The following is a 16447-nucleotide window of genomic DNA, read 5'->3' as shown; positions in this document are numbered from 1 at the left end:
AGGAGCTGTTTTTAGGACTTGCATCTAGGTGAGTGCCCTAAAAAAGTGTCCAAAAATGGTGTTTTTGTAGTAATGGATCTTGATTCAAGAGTGGCAGTAGCAGTTTGAACGCTGGTCAATATGATTCGATCTAATCAACAGGAGCATTATATGCTCGATTGACCTATTGGTTGAAGAAAACTAAAGCGCTTGGATAGTCTATGGCAAGTTACTCAGAGGCAGGGCTAAAAGGTTCAGGTGACTTGATGGTCACATGGCTTAAGGCGTAGGACCCCATGACATCTTATTAGTCATCTATTCAGGGCGCAGGACCCCAAACGACTTAATAGTCATTTATTCAGGGCGCAGGACCCTAGAATGACTTAACAGACATTTATTTAGGACCCCAGTCATCTATTCAGGGCACAAGACCCCAGTCATCTATTCAGCGCACAGGACCCCAGAATGAGTTAATAGCCATCTATTCAGGGTGAAAGACCCCATAATCATTTATTTGTACTTTCCTGCATGCATGAATATGGTTATTACTGCTAGGCATGCTTATTATGATTTGGTGACATGTTATTAACTGCTTAGGAGCATGTTTGAGTTTTCTTGCAGAGCCTTGGCTCACGGGTGCTATGTGGTGTAGGTAATGGTAAAATAAAGTTGGACTATCCTTGAGTTGGAGAGCTTACTTGACGATGTGTACATATGCAGCTGCTCGACCACCATGGCCGAGGTTTAAAAAGTAACTAGGGTTAAACCCTATTTTGTCGCTTAGGTTGGCTGGTTGTAAATCTTTTATAGTAATAACCTTTTAAATGTATTTTGGGATCCCATGTATATAGTAAACGTTTTAGTTAAACGTTTGTATCTTTGACAAAAAATTTATAACCCTAAATCGTTAATCACATTTAGTTACATGATTATGCCCAAGTGACTTGTTTAACGAGTTTAACACTATGTAAAATACACAGTGTAATGGTCCTTGGGTAGTAGGGCGTTACGGTATCTTTGACATCATTACAAGAAAATGGGGTCTTTACCTACCAATTGTAAGTGTAGGTAAAACTAGCCTAATGGTGGGTAATATGGTTTACCTACCAATATTGAATTGGTAGAGATTGGTAGGTAAAGGTTAGTGGGGAAAGAGTCTTTACCTACACTTATTAACACTGGTAGGTAAAAGAATCAGTGGACCCCACTAAGTTATAAATCAATTGATGAGTCATCAGATGACGTGTTTGATGACATGGCATCCTACGTGTATGCTAACATGGTTTCTGTAGTTTTACGTGCTGATGACGTGGCATCATATGTGGCATCCTGCGTGGCATCATATGTGGCATCATATGTGACATCCTACGTGGCATCGTATATGGCATCCTACATGGCATCCTACGTGGTGTCATTTTATTAGCCCACATAGCATTATTTTATTGGTCTGTTACACAATTTATATTTTGTTCAAATTTAATGGTTATGTGTAGGTAAAAGATAATAACAGTTATTTATAAATGTTCTATATTAGAAATAAACTAGAAAAAAACCATACAATAATAAAATGTTTAATGCTAAAATTCTTTATAATGTTCAATACTAAAATAAGTCATAAAGTTATCATTTTAAGGTTACCCCTACCAAAATAAAAAAAACTTCATAAAGTTCATTCCTTAGTAAATTAATGTAAATAAACTAAGAATCATCTTGTGACTCCCGAACTGAAAAAGATGGCGACTCTCTTAAATTTGCATCTACTGCTCAAAGCCATCAAGTTGTTATGAAGAAGTATATCCACAACCACACTAAGTTGTTCGTTAGTAGCATTAAGGCGGGAAGTTGTATCATTAAGTCATTCAACTAACTCTTCATAAGGTTGTTGACTACCTACAATATTTTCACGATGTGAAGTAGAAGTTGTGACACTAGGAGACCGCCGCCACCCTCGCAAGTATACCGATTCACATCCAAGTACACGCTCCATAATCTCTTTATCAGAAAGTTCTTCTGGAGGATGTTGACCCCTTAACTCCATCATTTTATCCTAATAATATATTTAATTAATTATTAGTAAGAAATATAATAAATAAAAATTTAAATTACTTACATATAATGGCTCGAGCTCTATTCCAGTCCATCCTTTCTCAGCGTCATAATGCTTTAGACGCCATGTCTCAATTTGACCGGTAAGAGAAGTTAACACCATTCCACATCGAATGTGATGTCGTGGTGTGTAGACTGAACCATTTTTCGACTCCCATTTCCTCTTTGATCGATTGGTAGTATTCTTTAATGCTCTTTCCTGAAGAAATAAATCCAAATAAAATTTATTAGAAAATTTTTTACACAACCTTTTCTTTTGAACAACACAATGTCTATTTATTACAAACTTTATTGAACAATATAACACTAAAATCTGTAAATCAAAGACAAAACAAAATACTAGAAAGAGTAGATGCTGTTTATGTAGGGCCAAATACTAGAAAGAGTAGATGATGCCAAAACAATAACATTAGCTTTCATTTTTTCATTCAAACATTTAACCAAACACCTTAACTACATCAACTACATAGTCAGAAAAAACTTCATTCCCACAACAAAAATGAAATAAACACAACAACTGATTGGGTATCACAGTCAAAGAAAGATAGAAATTTCAACAAAGAGGTCATCTATAGCCAATACAATATTTCAAAATTAAGTAGTAGTTCGACATTTGTGGACAATCATGGAAACATACAACAATATAAATTTAATAAAACAGAAAAAATAGCAAAAAGCTAGATGTTAAGAACAATAGTAATATGTAAATAGTATGTCGGGTCTCTTGTTCCTATCATAATAGCAATATTATGATAAAAAATGTTACCTTAAATTCAGAAGAACACCAATGATCACACAAAATCATCCAATCTTCTTGATGTTCTTCTTTTATGTCTGGATGACGTTTGCTCTTGGCCATCTCAAGATCATTTTCTCCTCCAATTTCTTTGAAATATAAGTGCAGCTTGTACTTATGACCCTTCCAAGCTTTCCTCATTTGCTCATCAATGCATTTTTTAGTTGTCTCATTATTCTAGTTGATGTCAAAATGTTCCTATAACATAAAACAATATTAATTATAAATATTACAAATATAGATGTAATATTGTGAAATGACTTACCAAAAGATAGTGTCGCAATGGAGCTCTCACATCTTCAGGGACCATTCTCCACTCTTTATAATGAAATTTACCATGATTCCGAATAATGAATCCAATCTCATTATTAAATTTCTCAGCATTAGTACAAATTGGTTGACGACACTCCGCATTAAAAGTCACTGACAACTTTCCAGTTGATGATGCCTTAGCTATAGTTGTAGTTGTCAAGCCGCGAGTAACTCCACGTGGCTTAAAGGAAGATGTTTGTCCTACAATACAATATAATCTTAATTAAAATAAATAGAAATTTAAAGAAATGAACATGAAAGACATTAAATTTACCAGATGGAACTTGGGAAGATTCATTATCATCTTCGGTATCAAAATGGGTCGTCACATTGACTTGTTCACCCTGTACAGTAGGGTGTGTGGAGCCTTGAGGGTGTTCTCTCTCTACATTAGATTGTGTGGTGGTTCTAGGTCGTTGACTTAGTACCCTAGATCGAGTGGTGCGACAAACTTGTTGATTCTCTAAACTCGACTGAGTAGTGCGAATAACCTGTGTAGGTGGAGCAAGAGGATCAATGGCTGGTTCAACTTATTGATTCTCTATACTCGATCGAGTAGTGCGAACAACTTGTGAAGGTGGAGCAGGAGGATCAATGACTGGTTCAACTTGTTGACTTTGAGCAGTAGATCGAGTGGTGCGACGACCAGGTGCCATGACTAAAATTCTGTGAAATAAAACAAAGAAAATGATAAGTAAATAAATATTTACAAATATTAAGAAACTAACTATGAATTAAGAATATGGATGTCTATATGTCTATATATCTTGTTTCATCTCAGTTTTTACAAACCTTGGTTTCTGTACTTGTATTTCTGTTTGTGTACAGGGTGCTTGGCTAGTTGGCTAGTTGGGGAAGAACATTTGTAGACAAATTTCATGAGGCACTAACTGATCAATGAAAAGATGACTAACTATGAATTAAGAATCTGCATCATCATCACATTCTGATTCTGTAGAACTTTTAGTGTCATCACTTGAGAGAAATGTTTCATTATTACAGAATATATTTCCTTCATCAAAATCTTCATCTAAGTCACTATCCTTGTCAACATTTTGATTTTGGTTTAAAAATAAATCAACAACAAGTTGGTCTGAAAGAGTTACAGAAGGAACATCTAATCGAACTAAAGATGACTTTTCAATGAAATCCTCAGTTGGTTGAAAAGGTGGCAATTGAAATGATTCTTCTTCTTGAAACACATCATTATTTACTGCCTCTTCCATAATTTCAGGAATGTCATAAATAGATCGATGATTTACTTTTTGAACAATCAGCCAATTTGAACCACGCTTCATATCAAGCAAATAGAAAACTTGTTGTGCTTGAGTTGCCAAGATAAATGGTTCATTAGAATACCAATCAGTAGATGTATTGATGGAAGTCAAATTATGATCCACAACAATTGATCTACCTTTTGGATTTGAGTTATACCACTTGCAACGAAATAAGAACACCTTCCGATCTAAAACGAATGACAACTGCAAAAACTCAATCAAGACACCATAATATAGGATATTAATATTGTCATGATCACCTTCAGTGCAAATTCCAGAACATTGTGTCTTAAGAGTATCGTCACGCTCTTTACATCGAAATCGAACACCATTTACAATACAACTTTGGTAGGTGTTGTACCGTTCAAGTGGACCTTGAGATAAAGAGTACAAATCATCATTGGCAAGAGGTGATTTTTGAACTCGCATTTGAGACACCTATAGTATGAAAGAATTTGAATTATGATGAATGATGTCACAACTTAAGAATTTAGTAAGAAACAATTAATGATAATCTCTTACTTTATTCTTAAACCAAGAAGCAAATTGTTCTTTGTGCTCTAAGGCAACTTCTGAATCTGAAAGACCTTTTTCTTCAAACAACTTTATATGATCACTACATTCAAATTCATTTCTATGAATAAGTAAATGATATTTTGTTGAGATAATTTAGAAGAAGAAAAGAAATTGTTACTTACTCGATAAAATCTTGGATATCATCTACAGAATTGTTCAATAGTGACCATTGAACGAATTTTCTCCAATTTTGAAGCAATTTGACAGTAGATGCCCCGAATGGACGAACATTGGAGTTGAAAACATCTAACTTATGATTTGGAGAAGGTATATCCCAATTACGCTCGGGTCTTGTGAATCTTGTCTCTATGTTAGAAACATATCTTGACAAGAATGTTTCAGCTTCATCTACAACAAAAGCTTCTGCTATTGAACCATGAGGCCGAGACATGTTTCTCACATATTTCTTGTACAAACCCATATGGCGTTCTGTCCCAAACATCCATCTCGAAGCAGCTGGACCACCTAATAACACTTGCTCGGGTAGGTGAACACAAAGATGAACCATTATGGTAAAAAATTATGGGGGAAATATCTTTTCCAACTTGCACAAAATTATTACAATTCCATCTCTCAATTGTTCTATGTTAGAAACTTGTAATGTTTTTGCACAAATTTTTTGAAAGAATTGGCAGAGTTCAATCAAAGTACCACGAATGTTGTCTGTCAGAAAAGGAAGTAATGCAACTGGTAATATCTTATGAAGTAAAACATGACAATCATGAGTTTTCATTCCTCCTAGTTTGTCATTATCTGTTACACATCAACTAATATTCGAAGCATATCCATCTGGTAATCTAACACTTTGAATGAATTTACAAAAATCTTTGCATTCTTCTCTCGTCAAAGTGTAACTAGCATAAGGTTTTTCAAGCTTGTTATTAGAAGGGTCCTTCTTCAGCCAAAGCTCTTCACGAATATTAAGATTTTGCAAATCCTTACGAGCTTTTAAATTGTCTTTTGATTTACCTTCAATGTCTAAAAGTGTTCCAATAATGTTATCACATACATTTCTCTCTATATGCATCACATCAAGATTGTGACGCAGCAAGAGCTTTGACCAGTATGGAAATTCAAACAAAACACTTCTTTTACACCAATTCAGCTCTTTCTCTCCACACTTACGTTTTCTAGAAGAATTACTTGGTGCTTTACCAGGGGTATGAATAGGAATTTCTTCCAATTGCTTTAAAATGTCATCACCAGTAAAAGTTCTAGGAGGGCCACGTAATTCAGTAGATCCATCATATTCTTTACTTTTTCTCCAAGAATGGTTTCTTTTCAAATAACATCAATGTCCCATGAAACATTCTTTGTCAGTTATTCTTCTAGATCTTGTATCTTCAAGACAAACAGGACATGCTAATTTACCAGCAGTGCTCCACCCAGACAAGTATGCATAAGCGGGAAAATCACTAATTGTCCACAAGACTGCAGCTCAAAGTTTAAACATGCATTGGCCATACAAATCATATGCATTGACTCCATCCCATAACTCTTTAAGCTCTTCAATTAATGGCTTCAAGAACACATCATAATCTTTTCCAGGAGATTTAGGACCTGGAATTAACAAAGACATGAGATAGTTTGTTCCATTAGGAGAAGCCCAAGGTGGCATATTGTACGGAATTAATATCACTGGCCACAAACTATAGGTTGATGTCATATTAGAGAAAGGGTTAAACCCATCTGACGCCAACCCCATTCGTACACTCCTGGAATCAGCTGCAAAGTCAGGATAAACATTGTCGAAATGCTTCCAAGCATCCCCATCAGCAGGATGACGTAAAATCCCAGCTTCATTTTTTCGTACCTCTTTATGCCATCGCATATCTTTAGAAGTGTGCTTCGAACTAAAAAATCGCTTAAGTCATGCCTTGATTGGGAACCATCTAAGTCGTTTATGTGGGATTTGATTTCGTACATAACGACTAGACTTTCATACAGGACATGACACTGCATTTGCATTCTCACCATAAAACAATGCACAATCATATTGACAAACATCAATTTGCTCATGGCCTAAGCCCACCTCACAAAGAAGCTTCCTTGTCTGGTAATAATTCCCTGGGCACTGATAACCCTCAGGCAATATCTCTCTCAAACACTCCAAAAGACTGTCGAATGATTTATCTGTCCATTTGTTAAGCACTTTGAGATTCATCAACTTCACCATCACGCTTAAGATAGAGAAACCTTTACAATTATTGTACAAAGGCTTATGAAGTGACTCAAACAATGCATCATACTTGTCATCCACATTAAATGGAGATTCATCATTGAAGTCACTAGTTGGACCAATGTCAAAATACTTACTACCAATAGCATCATGAAGACCTACCGCCAAATCACCACGCTGATCTGAATCTTCAACATTATCCTCGGTATCGAATAATCCTTCATCTTCTACTTCCTCTACTTGCTCACCATGGTGATACCACCTTTGGTAAGTACTAAGAAATCCATGCGTGATCAAGTGCAACTTTATCACATGCATGTATTGTGATTTCTTATTCATGCATCGACAACAAGGGCATAGAACCATCCCATTAGAGTCCATGGAGTGTCTTGCAACGCTAATGAATTCATTCATTCCAACAGCATATTCTGTTGAAAGTTTATTTGGAATATTTATCCAATGACGACCCATGAACCAACAAAATGGTGTCCCTTGTTGTAGTTGGTAGAGCTGATGATGAACCCAAATTCTAGAAAGAAGACAGAGGAGAACAAGAGCAAGAAAAAGAAAAAGAAAGGATGGTAAATATTAAAGATTTTTCTCTTTTGTAGATTATTATAATTGAAATAGGAAAATAAGAAATAAGAGAGAGTGGGAGATTGATTTGGGGGAAGTGAAATGAAAAAGGAAAGGCTAAAAAGGATGAGGAAAACAATGAAATTTCTGGCGTGATAGCCTTTCATTTGAGGATTCTGTAACAACAAACAAAGATAATACAAAAAATAGACTAAACCAGTAAAACTACATTCAAATAGACTTAGAAATAAAGAAAACTAAATAAAAGGTTCAGCTACTTGGAGCAGCTAAACAATTGAGTTCTCATAGGGCTGTTTTGGCAATTATATTTACTTGTGAATGGACAATAGAGTGAACTTTGTTATGGAACATGGTCATATTTTAGTCACAGGGGCACTATAAGTTGTCGGGCAACTCCATAATTCAGTTGTTTATGTTTTGTTTTTGGCTCTAGTTTACTTGAAAAACTTGATTCAGAATACTTCAGCTGTCAAAATGCTGAAATAGGATATCTTTCCTCAAATGGGCAGACATGTTTTTATCTTTTTTTTTTAATAATAATAATAATAATAATAATAATAATAATAATAATAATAATAAAATAATAATGACTGGTTTAACAATATTTAATAGTACTCTTTTCTAAGATAACATGTCTCTTTATAAATGGACCCTTTTTTCAGGTGTTTAATTTAAAGAAAATATAATGTCGTAAAGCAATTACATAAATGGAGCCAACACTTCCAAAAAATAGTTTAGACCCTCTCTCTCTATAAAAATCTATAAACCATGCATATATATTAAGAGAGGGGTCCATATATAATATTTAGACTTTAGCTATAAGTTTAGCTAGATATATACACACACACTACGTTATGATAATCATGATCAACTACACATATATATATAAGTCACATCTGGTCCAAAAAAGCATATATTTTTATATATATTTTAGCACTATTAGCTAGCTATATAGGGTGGATATTAATGTAATTTCTCTTCTATGAGTTTGAAATATGTGGTGTGTATTAAGAGTACACATATATAGAGTAGTACTACTACAATAATAAAGGGAGTCTCACAAGGGAGTAATATGATTTTCATGGTGTTTTTGGCTTCTGTGGGTTTAAGGTTCAGTTACAGTGGTTGGTTTACTCTCATATAGGAGACAGAATGAGCTACTACAAGGTACTTCTTTGCCAAGAAACAATTATTGTAATATAAAGAGTATCAACCACTTTACATTTGTCTTTTGTGTTGGAATCAAAATTTTGATATTCATAATCAAAAGAAGCTTTTGTTGAATGAACACATTTGAATCATCAGAAATTTTTTGATATTCATAATCAGAGAGGTCCAACACTATGAGGTTGTTCAAGTTTCCAATCTCCCGAGGAATCAGGCCAGACAAGTTATTATTGTATAAAGATAGTAGCTTGAGATTCAAAAGCTCACTTAGTTTTGCAGGGATACTTCCTGATAGCTGGTTTTTAGAAAAATCCAAGCCTTTTAGATCCTTCAAGTAGCCTATTTCTGAGGGAATTGTGCCAGAGAAGTTGTATTGGTTTAGGAAAAGGTGGTTGAGAATTGTCAAATGTCCAATTGTCGATGGAATTTCCCCACTAAATCTATTGGACTACAGTTGCAATGATATTAATGATGTCCAATTTGATATCAGAACAGATGAAAGATGACCAGAAAGCAGATTACTGGATAAGCCCAATTCACTGTTATTGTTCAAATTGGACAGTGACAAAGACAGTTCACCATAGATTTTATTTTCAGCGAGGGCCAAGAAGTTGAGTTTATTACAAAGTCCAAGCTCAGAGGGAATAGAAGAGTCCAATAAATTTTTGTGAAGATCAAGGTGGGAGAGCTCCTTGAGTTGGCCTAGAGACAAAGGAATTTCTCCTCTAAAGGAAATATCAGACAGAATAAGAATTTCAAGACCAGGTATGAAACCAATTTGATAAGGGATTGGACCATTTAAGGGATTCGATCAAATGAAGGTGTTTGAGATTGAAAAGCTTTGAAATGTTTGATGACAAAGGTCCTAAGAATTGGTTATTATTGAGTTTCAGAGTTTCAAGCTTTCCCAGATTAGTATATACCCATTCTGGGATTTGGCCAGTCAAAGTGTTAGATGACAAGTCGAGAAAAGTCAAGTTTCTGCAGTTTGATATGAAACATGGAAATTCTGAAGTGAGGTTATTATAATAAAGATCAATATAGGTTAATGAAGGCATGCCTGAAAATTTAGACCAGTCAGGAGATTCGAAGTAGTTTGATCCAAGGTCAAAGTACCATAAGTTTTGGAGATTTCCCAGTTGATAAGGAATTATTCCACCAAGGTTATAGTTGTGAAAATTGAGATATTGAAGCTCTGTTAATTGGCCTATCTCCATTGGTATTGAACCAGTAAGACTGTTGTTGGTAAGGTTGAAACTGGTGATATTGAGAAAAGGAGTGACATCAAACTGGGCTAATGTTCCATTCAGATTCAAGTTGGAGAGATTTATCTCAGAGAGTGTCATTCAGATTCTAATGTTCCAGTGACATTGTTGTAGACAATCCCAGTCCATGTGCACAACTTGTTGAGATTAGTGAGGGACCATGAATGTAACGCCCTACTACCTTAGAGCCGTTACTAAGTGAGTTTAAAATGTGCTAACAACTCGCTAAATGAGATTTTTAGAATAAAAGTGTGATTAAACTGAAGTTAAGGCTGTAATCTTTGAAAATCTCTTAATTCACTGAAAATTTCAAGTGTCTTACATCTGGGATCCCAAAATATAGTTTATAAAATATTTACAACTCCAAAACAAGTTTACAAGTAGTTAACTACCAAAATTAGGGTTTACACAGTCTTTCCTACAAAATACCCCCAACCAGGCAGTTGGGCAGGCCAAACATGTATGCGCCGCTCCCATGCTCTCCGTACTCATGGCTGGTTGACTTTCTCTTTGCCCTTACCTGCAACACAGAGCACCCGTGAGCCGAAGCCCAGCAAGAAAACTCATACAGCACTTAACATATGCATATTATATAATCAACACAATAAGCAATCCACAAACAAAACAGATAATCTCTCAGACTTAACAAGTACGGCCATGCCGTCCCGGAGGGATTACCAAAGCCTGGGATCTCGGTCCTCACCGTAGGGATATCCCATGTATCCTCTGGGGTCTCACCCTAACCATAGGCACTCCATGTGCCAAGTGGTATTCCCGGCCCCACTGTCGTTCCCGGCCTTCGCCGTTCTCGGCCCTTCGTCGTTCATACAACTATAACCACATATAGCATTTGCATTCAACAATCAAACATATAATAGTACATTTAGAGCTATATCCTAGCAATAATACAATCTAGGGTCGTACCCTGCAATAACACTATGGGCCCACGCCCCGCTTTATGGGTGTTACAGTTTTCTTACCTGTACCCCGAGCCTTCCGATGCACCAAGATTACAAGCACGGTCCTCTATCTCGAGCCTCTCCGAAAACCTAGTCACAACACATATAAAACACCCTTTAATGCTAACCAATCCAAAATCACTTTCTGGGGCCAATCCCACACTCTCGGAACCCCCAAATCCCTAAAACCATACATCGAAGACATTCCTTGAACCCCCAGAGCAAAGGCTCAAAATTGCAAAATCTCATGTTCTGAAAATGGCCTAGCGCTGCAGCGCTGCCCTAGAGGGCGGCGGCGCCCAGCAAGTCAGAAAGCCTCCCCTGCCCAGAAACAGCCTCGCGCCGCGGCACCCAAGAACAAGGCCGCGGCACTCCTTCGCGAACCCAGAAATCTGGGTTTTTCCTTGCATTTTTCTCGAGCTAAAACCATTCCAAATCATTCCAAGCGAATACCTAAGTCCCAAAATCATTTCAAAACCACAAATGAACCCTTTAACAGTCTATAAACATCATAAACAACCCCAATCACACAAACACACCCAAGATCCCATCTTGAGTTTCAAATTCCTAAAACTTAAACCATGGCTTCCAAGACTTAAACCAGAACTTGAAAACTATAAATCATGCCTCTAGAATCTTGAACCACACCAATTACGAAAATTAAACATGCTAAAGATTCTTACCTCAATCAAACTCAGCTTGAACTCCTCCCAATTCTAGCTCCCAACCTCCTTCCTCTTGATTACCCTAACTTTGAGCATTCCTAGCTTAAATCTGGTTTTGGTTGCCTCAAACTCCTTTGAATCTCCTCCTAGGTCTCACAAGTTCAACCCCTTCTTCACTTCCCCTTTCTTTCTAGCCCTTTCTTCCAAATTCAGCATAAACCAAAATATAACCAAGTGCAATACGTATTCCCTTCTCCTTCAGCTGAACTGATCCAAATCCTTGCCTAATGACCATTTTACCCTTCCATCTATTTCCCATTCCAACTAAACCTTAAGGCCCTTTTTGTCATTCCTACTTCCTCATAATTCTACCACTTCTTTTAACCAAATTTGTTACTCTCAGTGGTTACTAACGGTTACACAAGTTACCAAATTACCAGTTACCACTAACTCACAAGAACCCAATTGCGAAATCCCCAAAATACCCCTAGGCTCCTCCTGAGCCGGGTATTTAATCCTGTTGTGACTTTTAAACTAAATAGCTCCTTAGGACCGTCTCGATACGTGCATCACACTGATATCACCACACTGACGTGGTACAAATCACACAATACAATTATCGCATTTATGCCCTCAACGGGCTAAAGTTACCAATTTACCCCTATCATGCAAACATAGCTCACATGCATGTTTATACCACCTAAACATGCATTCTAATCACATATTCATTTAAATTCACATATTATCATATTAATTCACTTATTGCGCTCCAGGCACGCTAATCAAGGTCCTAAACCTTATTAGCAACTTAGGGTGCTACAATTATCCCCTCCTTACAAGAATTTCGTCCTCGAAATTACCTGAACAACTCGGGATGCCGCTCCCGCATATCAGACTCAAGCTCCCACGTCGCCTCCTCAACCTTGCTGTTCCTCCACAACACTTTAACTAAGGCGATGGTCTTACTCCGCAAAACTTTGTCCTTCTTATCGAGGATCTGAACAGGCTTCTCCTCGTATGGTAAATCCTGATCCAACTCTAAGTTCTCATAGCTCAACACATGGGTAGTATCTGATACATATTTCCGAAGCATGGACACATGAAATTCGTCATGAACCCCTGATAGAGCTGGCGACATTGCTAACCTGTAAGCTACCTCACCAACTCGTTCCAGAACCTCAAAGGGGCCAACAAACTTGGGACTCAGCTTGCCCCGAACACCGAATCGTTTCACTCCTCTCATGGGTGAAACCCTGAGGAACACATGATCGCCGACCTGAAACTCCACATTCTTGCATCTCAGATCTGAGTAACTCTTCTGACAACTCTGGGAAGCGAGCATACGAGCTCTAATCTTCTCGATTGCCTCATTGGTCCTCTGAACCATCTCAGTTACAGTGGTTGGTTTACTCTCATATAGGAGACAGAATGAGCTACTACAAGGTACTTCCTTGCCAAGAAACAGGCATTGTAATATATAGAGTATCAACCACTTTACATTTGTTTTTTGTGTTGGAATCAAAATTTTGACATTCATAATCAAAAGAAGTTTCTGATGATTGCACACATTTGAATTCAAAGAACAACAGAGGAAAATAGGTTATTGAATAGGACAAGTAGATAAAAAAACGATGGCTATCAATGTCAGTATATAGAAATGCAAACCATTTCATGTTGTCTCAGAAGCAATAAATAAATTTACACATTTATAAGGTAAATAAAAAAAGACCCAGTAATTTGATTATGATTTTTGGTTGACCAAAATTGAAATATGCCTACCATCTATTATACTCTATTCGAATGTTGACTCCACTAAAATATGCTGCGGGGATTTGTCTAAAAGTTTTCTTCTTATAGGTTGATAACATCAACATCTTAGTCTTGTAACTACCTACCTAACTACTACACTAAATAATTCTTATTTTTACGCTATAGTTTAAAGGTGAAGATTTTTGACTCTCATATCAATTACACTTAAAAATGTACAAAAGGACATTTTTTCTTATGTATGCAGTATGCATGTACCAAAAGAGACACCTATACTTGCCCAAATTTTACCAAAAGAGTTTGATAAAAATGGCTCATCTCTCTTTTGACCAGCTAAGTATGAAAGTTGATCAACTTAATCTAGATGTGTTCCCCTTCTTTAGGCTAATCCTCAATATTCATTATATTATTATAGTAGTTATTATCATACCAGAACCAGATCAATCAAATTCAAACACAAATTCACAAAGATATGAAATCCATACCAAGTCATACATTATTATTATTACATGCTTCATAGAAATAGAGTAGTGAGTCTTCAGAGATGCATTCAAATTAAACAGACACCAAACCAAGAAAAGGGAAGCTGGGAAAGTCTTCAAAATGGTGTATCTTCAAAAGTCCCTAACTCTAATATTCATTGGCAATGACAAAAAAACACAAAATAATAAAGAAAAATAAAAAGCACTAATCTTTAAAATAAAAATATATAAATAAAAATCTCAACAACTTCCATTGATAAGATTCCTATAAACCTTACTTGATTAAAATCCTCTGATAATATTCATTGAGCCAGAATTCATGCCATCACTACCTGAGTAGTCAGCTCCCTGTTGTAAATGGTGAGAGTAGGAATTTCAAAACGAGATAAGATCAAAATTCAACAAGGCATAGAAATGATGATACGAATGACCAATAAATTAATGCCTTAAATAATGTTTAGCATATATAACAAAAACAACAACAATAATAATAATAAGAATCTCGATTTGATGATCACCACAGTTTCCAATCATCAAGTACAAACATTTCTCAAGAGCACTAGTACTAGTACTACTATATATATATAGTTCTAATATTGCTAGTGGCTAAGGGGGTTTGACAGAAGAGAGAGAGCATATATATATAGTTCTAATAAACTTAAAGTGCAATCTGATACGAGTATGGGAGAGAGACCAGACCAGAGTATTGTTTTTGGGCGTTTCTTCTCATAAACCTTCTAAGGATTTCTGGGCTAAAGGGGAGGACGAAAGAGGCACCCCGCTCATGCACATCTGAGTTTTTCTTCTCAGGTGGCGGTCGGCGAGTATGGGTTCTTCTCTCAGGCGAGGATGGGCGCTTCTTCTCAGACGATGGTCAGCGTCGGGGCCTCGGGGGTACTCTTGCTGAGGATGGGCGCTTCTTCTCAGGCGATGGTCAGCGTCGGGGCCTCCAGGGTACTCTCACTGAGGATGGGCGCTTCTTCTCGATGGGCGCTTCTTCTTCAACTAGTTTTCTAAGAGGGAGAGAGACTAGACCAGAGTATTTTTATTTGTCTGAAAGTGTTAAATGATAAAATATATATTATTATGATTTTGTTTTTACTGATAGTTAGAATTAATTTAGTTTTAATTTTTGTTTTTGTAATGTTTATTTGTTTTTAAGATTTGTACCCTTTGTTAAAAATAAGTAAGATGACATGTAGGATATTTTTAACACATCATCACACAACTCAACATCATTTTTATTAAAAATTAAAATAATAAGAGGGAAACATTGGCGCCAAATGCAAAAAAATTTCCCTCCAGTATATGTGTAGGGTAACACTCTCTACTTACCCATATTATTAGTAGATAATCATTCTTCATAAATATTATAATATTGGCAATATTTACCTACCAATAAATCTTACGAAAAAATATTGGTGGGTAAAGGTTCCCTTTACCTACCAATATATATTGGTAGGTCAAGATCAGATTTCTTGTAGTGCATTCCCAGTCTTTAAAGCATTATCTTGGGATATGTGCCATTAAAGTGTATTTCTATAAAATATTTACTAAGATTTTAATTAAAGATATAATTACACTAATATTTGTATTTTAGATACATACCATTTATCTATACAGATCCAATGTTATTATATCTAATCTTGAATTGAGTATTTATATGTAGATGTATAGACAAGAGGATTTAATTAAAGACAATAACATAAAATATTGTATGTAATCTCTAATATAATAGTGAGAGTTCTTTTATTAATACAGATTATGATCACGGTCTATCTTTTATCTTAGACATGACAGTTTCGTTGGAAAACTAATCAGAGCACGCAGCGAAAAAACTTTTGCGTGGTGGGCCCGTTGTTGTTTTATTTTTATGAAACAACACAACATACAAAAATTTTCAACAATCATATAAACAATTTATATGACCAAGAAAAAAATCCAGAAATATTATCATACAATACTATTACTCATGCAACAAATATATATAAATATACAATATATTTATATATACAACATATAAACATAAAATATCAAGAATATGAACTTTTACCTCTTGAAGTCTATCAAGTGTCCTTGAGTTTTTCCGTATTTTTATCAATCTTCCTATCCAAAGCTTTGAGTACTCAACCCACGATCTTCCGGACTGTTCTCTACACTTCAAGATGTGTGTGGGCAAATAGAGAACATGGGTTGTATTTTAGGAATCACAAGTATTTCTCAACACACGAGAACTTGGATTAAGGTCTGAGAATGGCTAGAATAAGGAAGAAATAGAGAGATTTTTTTGTCTAACAAAAACCTTTGAGAACTATTCTGA

The 16447-nt window shown here is 35.9% G+C and overlaps 1 long non-coding RNA gene across 1 annotated transcript; it reads right to left on the bottom strand.

Annotated features, from left to right (window-relative positions):
* Positions 1-3159: 3159 nt before the first annotated feature.
* Positions 3160-14493, bottom strand: LOC133804715 (uncharacterized). The gene is made up of 3 exons (XR_009878593.1): positions 14406-14493; positions 3468-3859; positions 3160-3394 (listed from the first exon to the last, which is right to left on the bottom strand). It is a non-coding gene; the product is annotated as an uncharacterized LOC133804715 (long non-coding RNA).
* Positions 14494-16447: the final 1954 nt, after the last annotated feature.

This window comes from Humulus lupulus, chromosome X (assembly GCF_963169125.1).
Source record: "Humulus lupulus chromosome X, drHumLupu1.1, whole genome shotgun sequence".
In the NCBI taxonomy this organism is placed as follows: Eukaryota; Viridiplantae; Streptophyta; class Magnoliopsida; order Rosales; family Cannabaceae; genus Humulus; species Humulus lupulus.
This window is presented reverse-complemented; position numbering and strand designations above follow the sequence as displayed.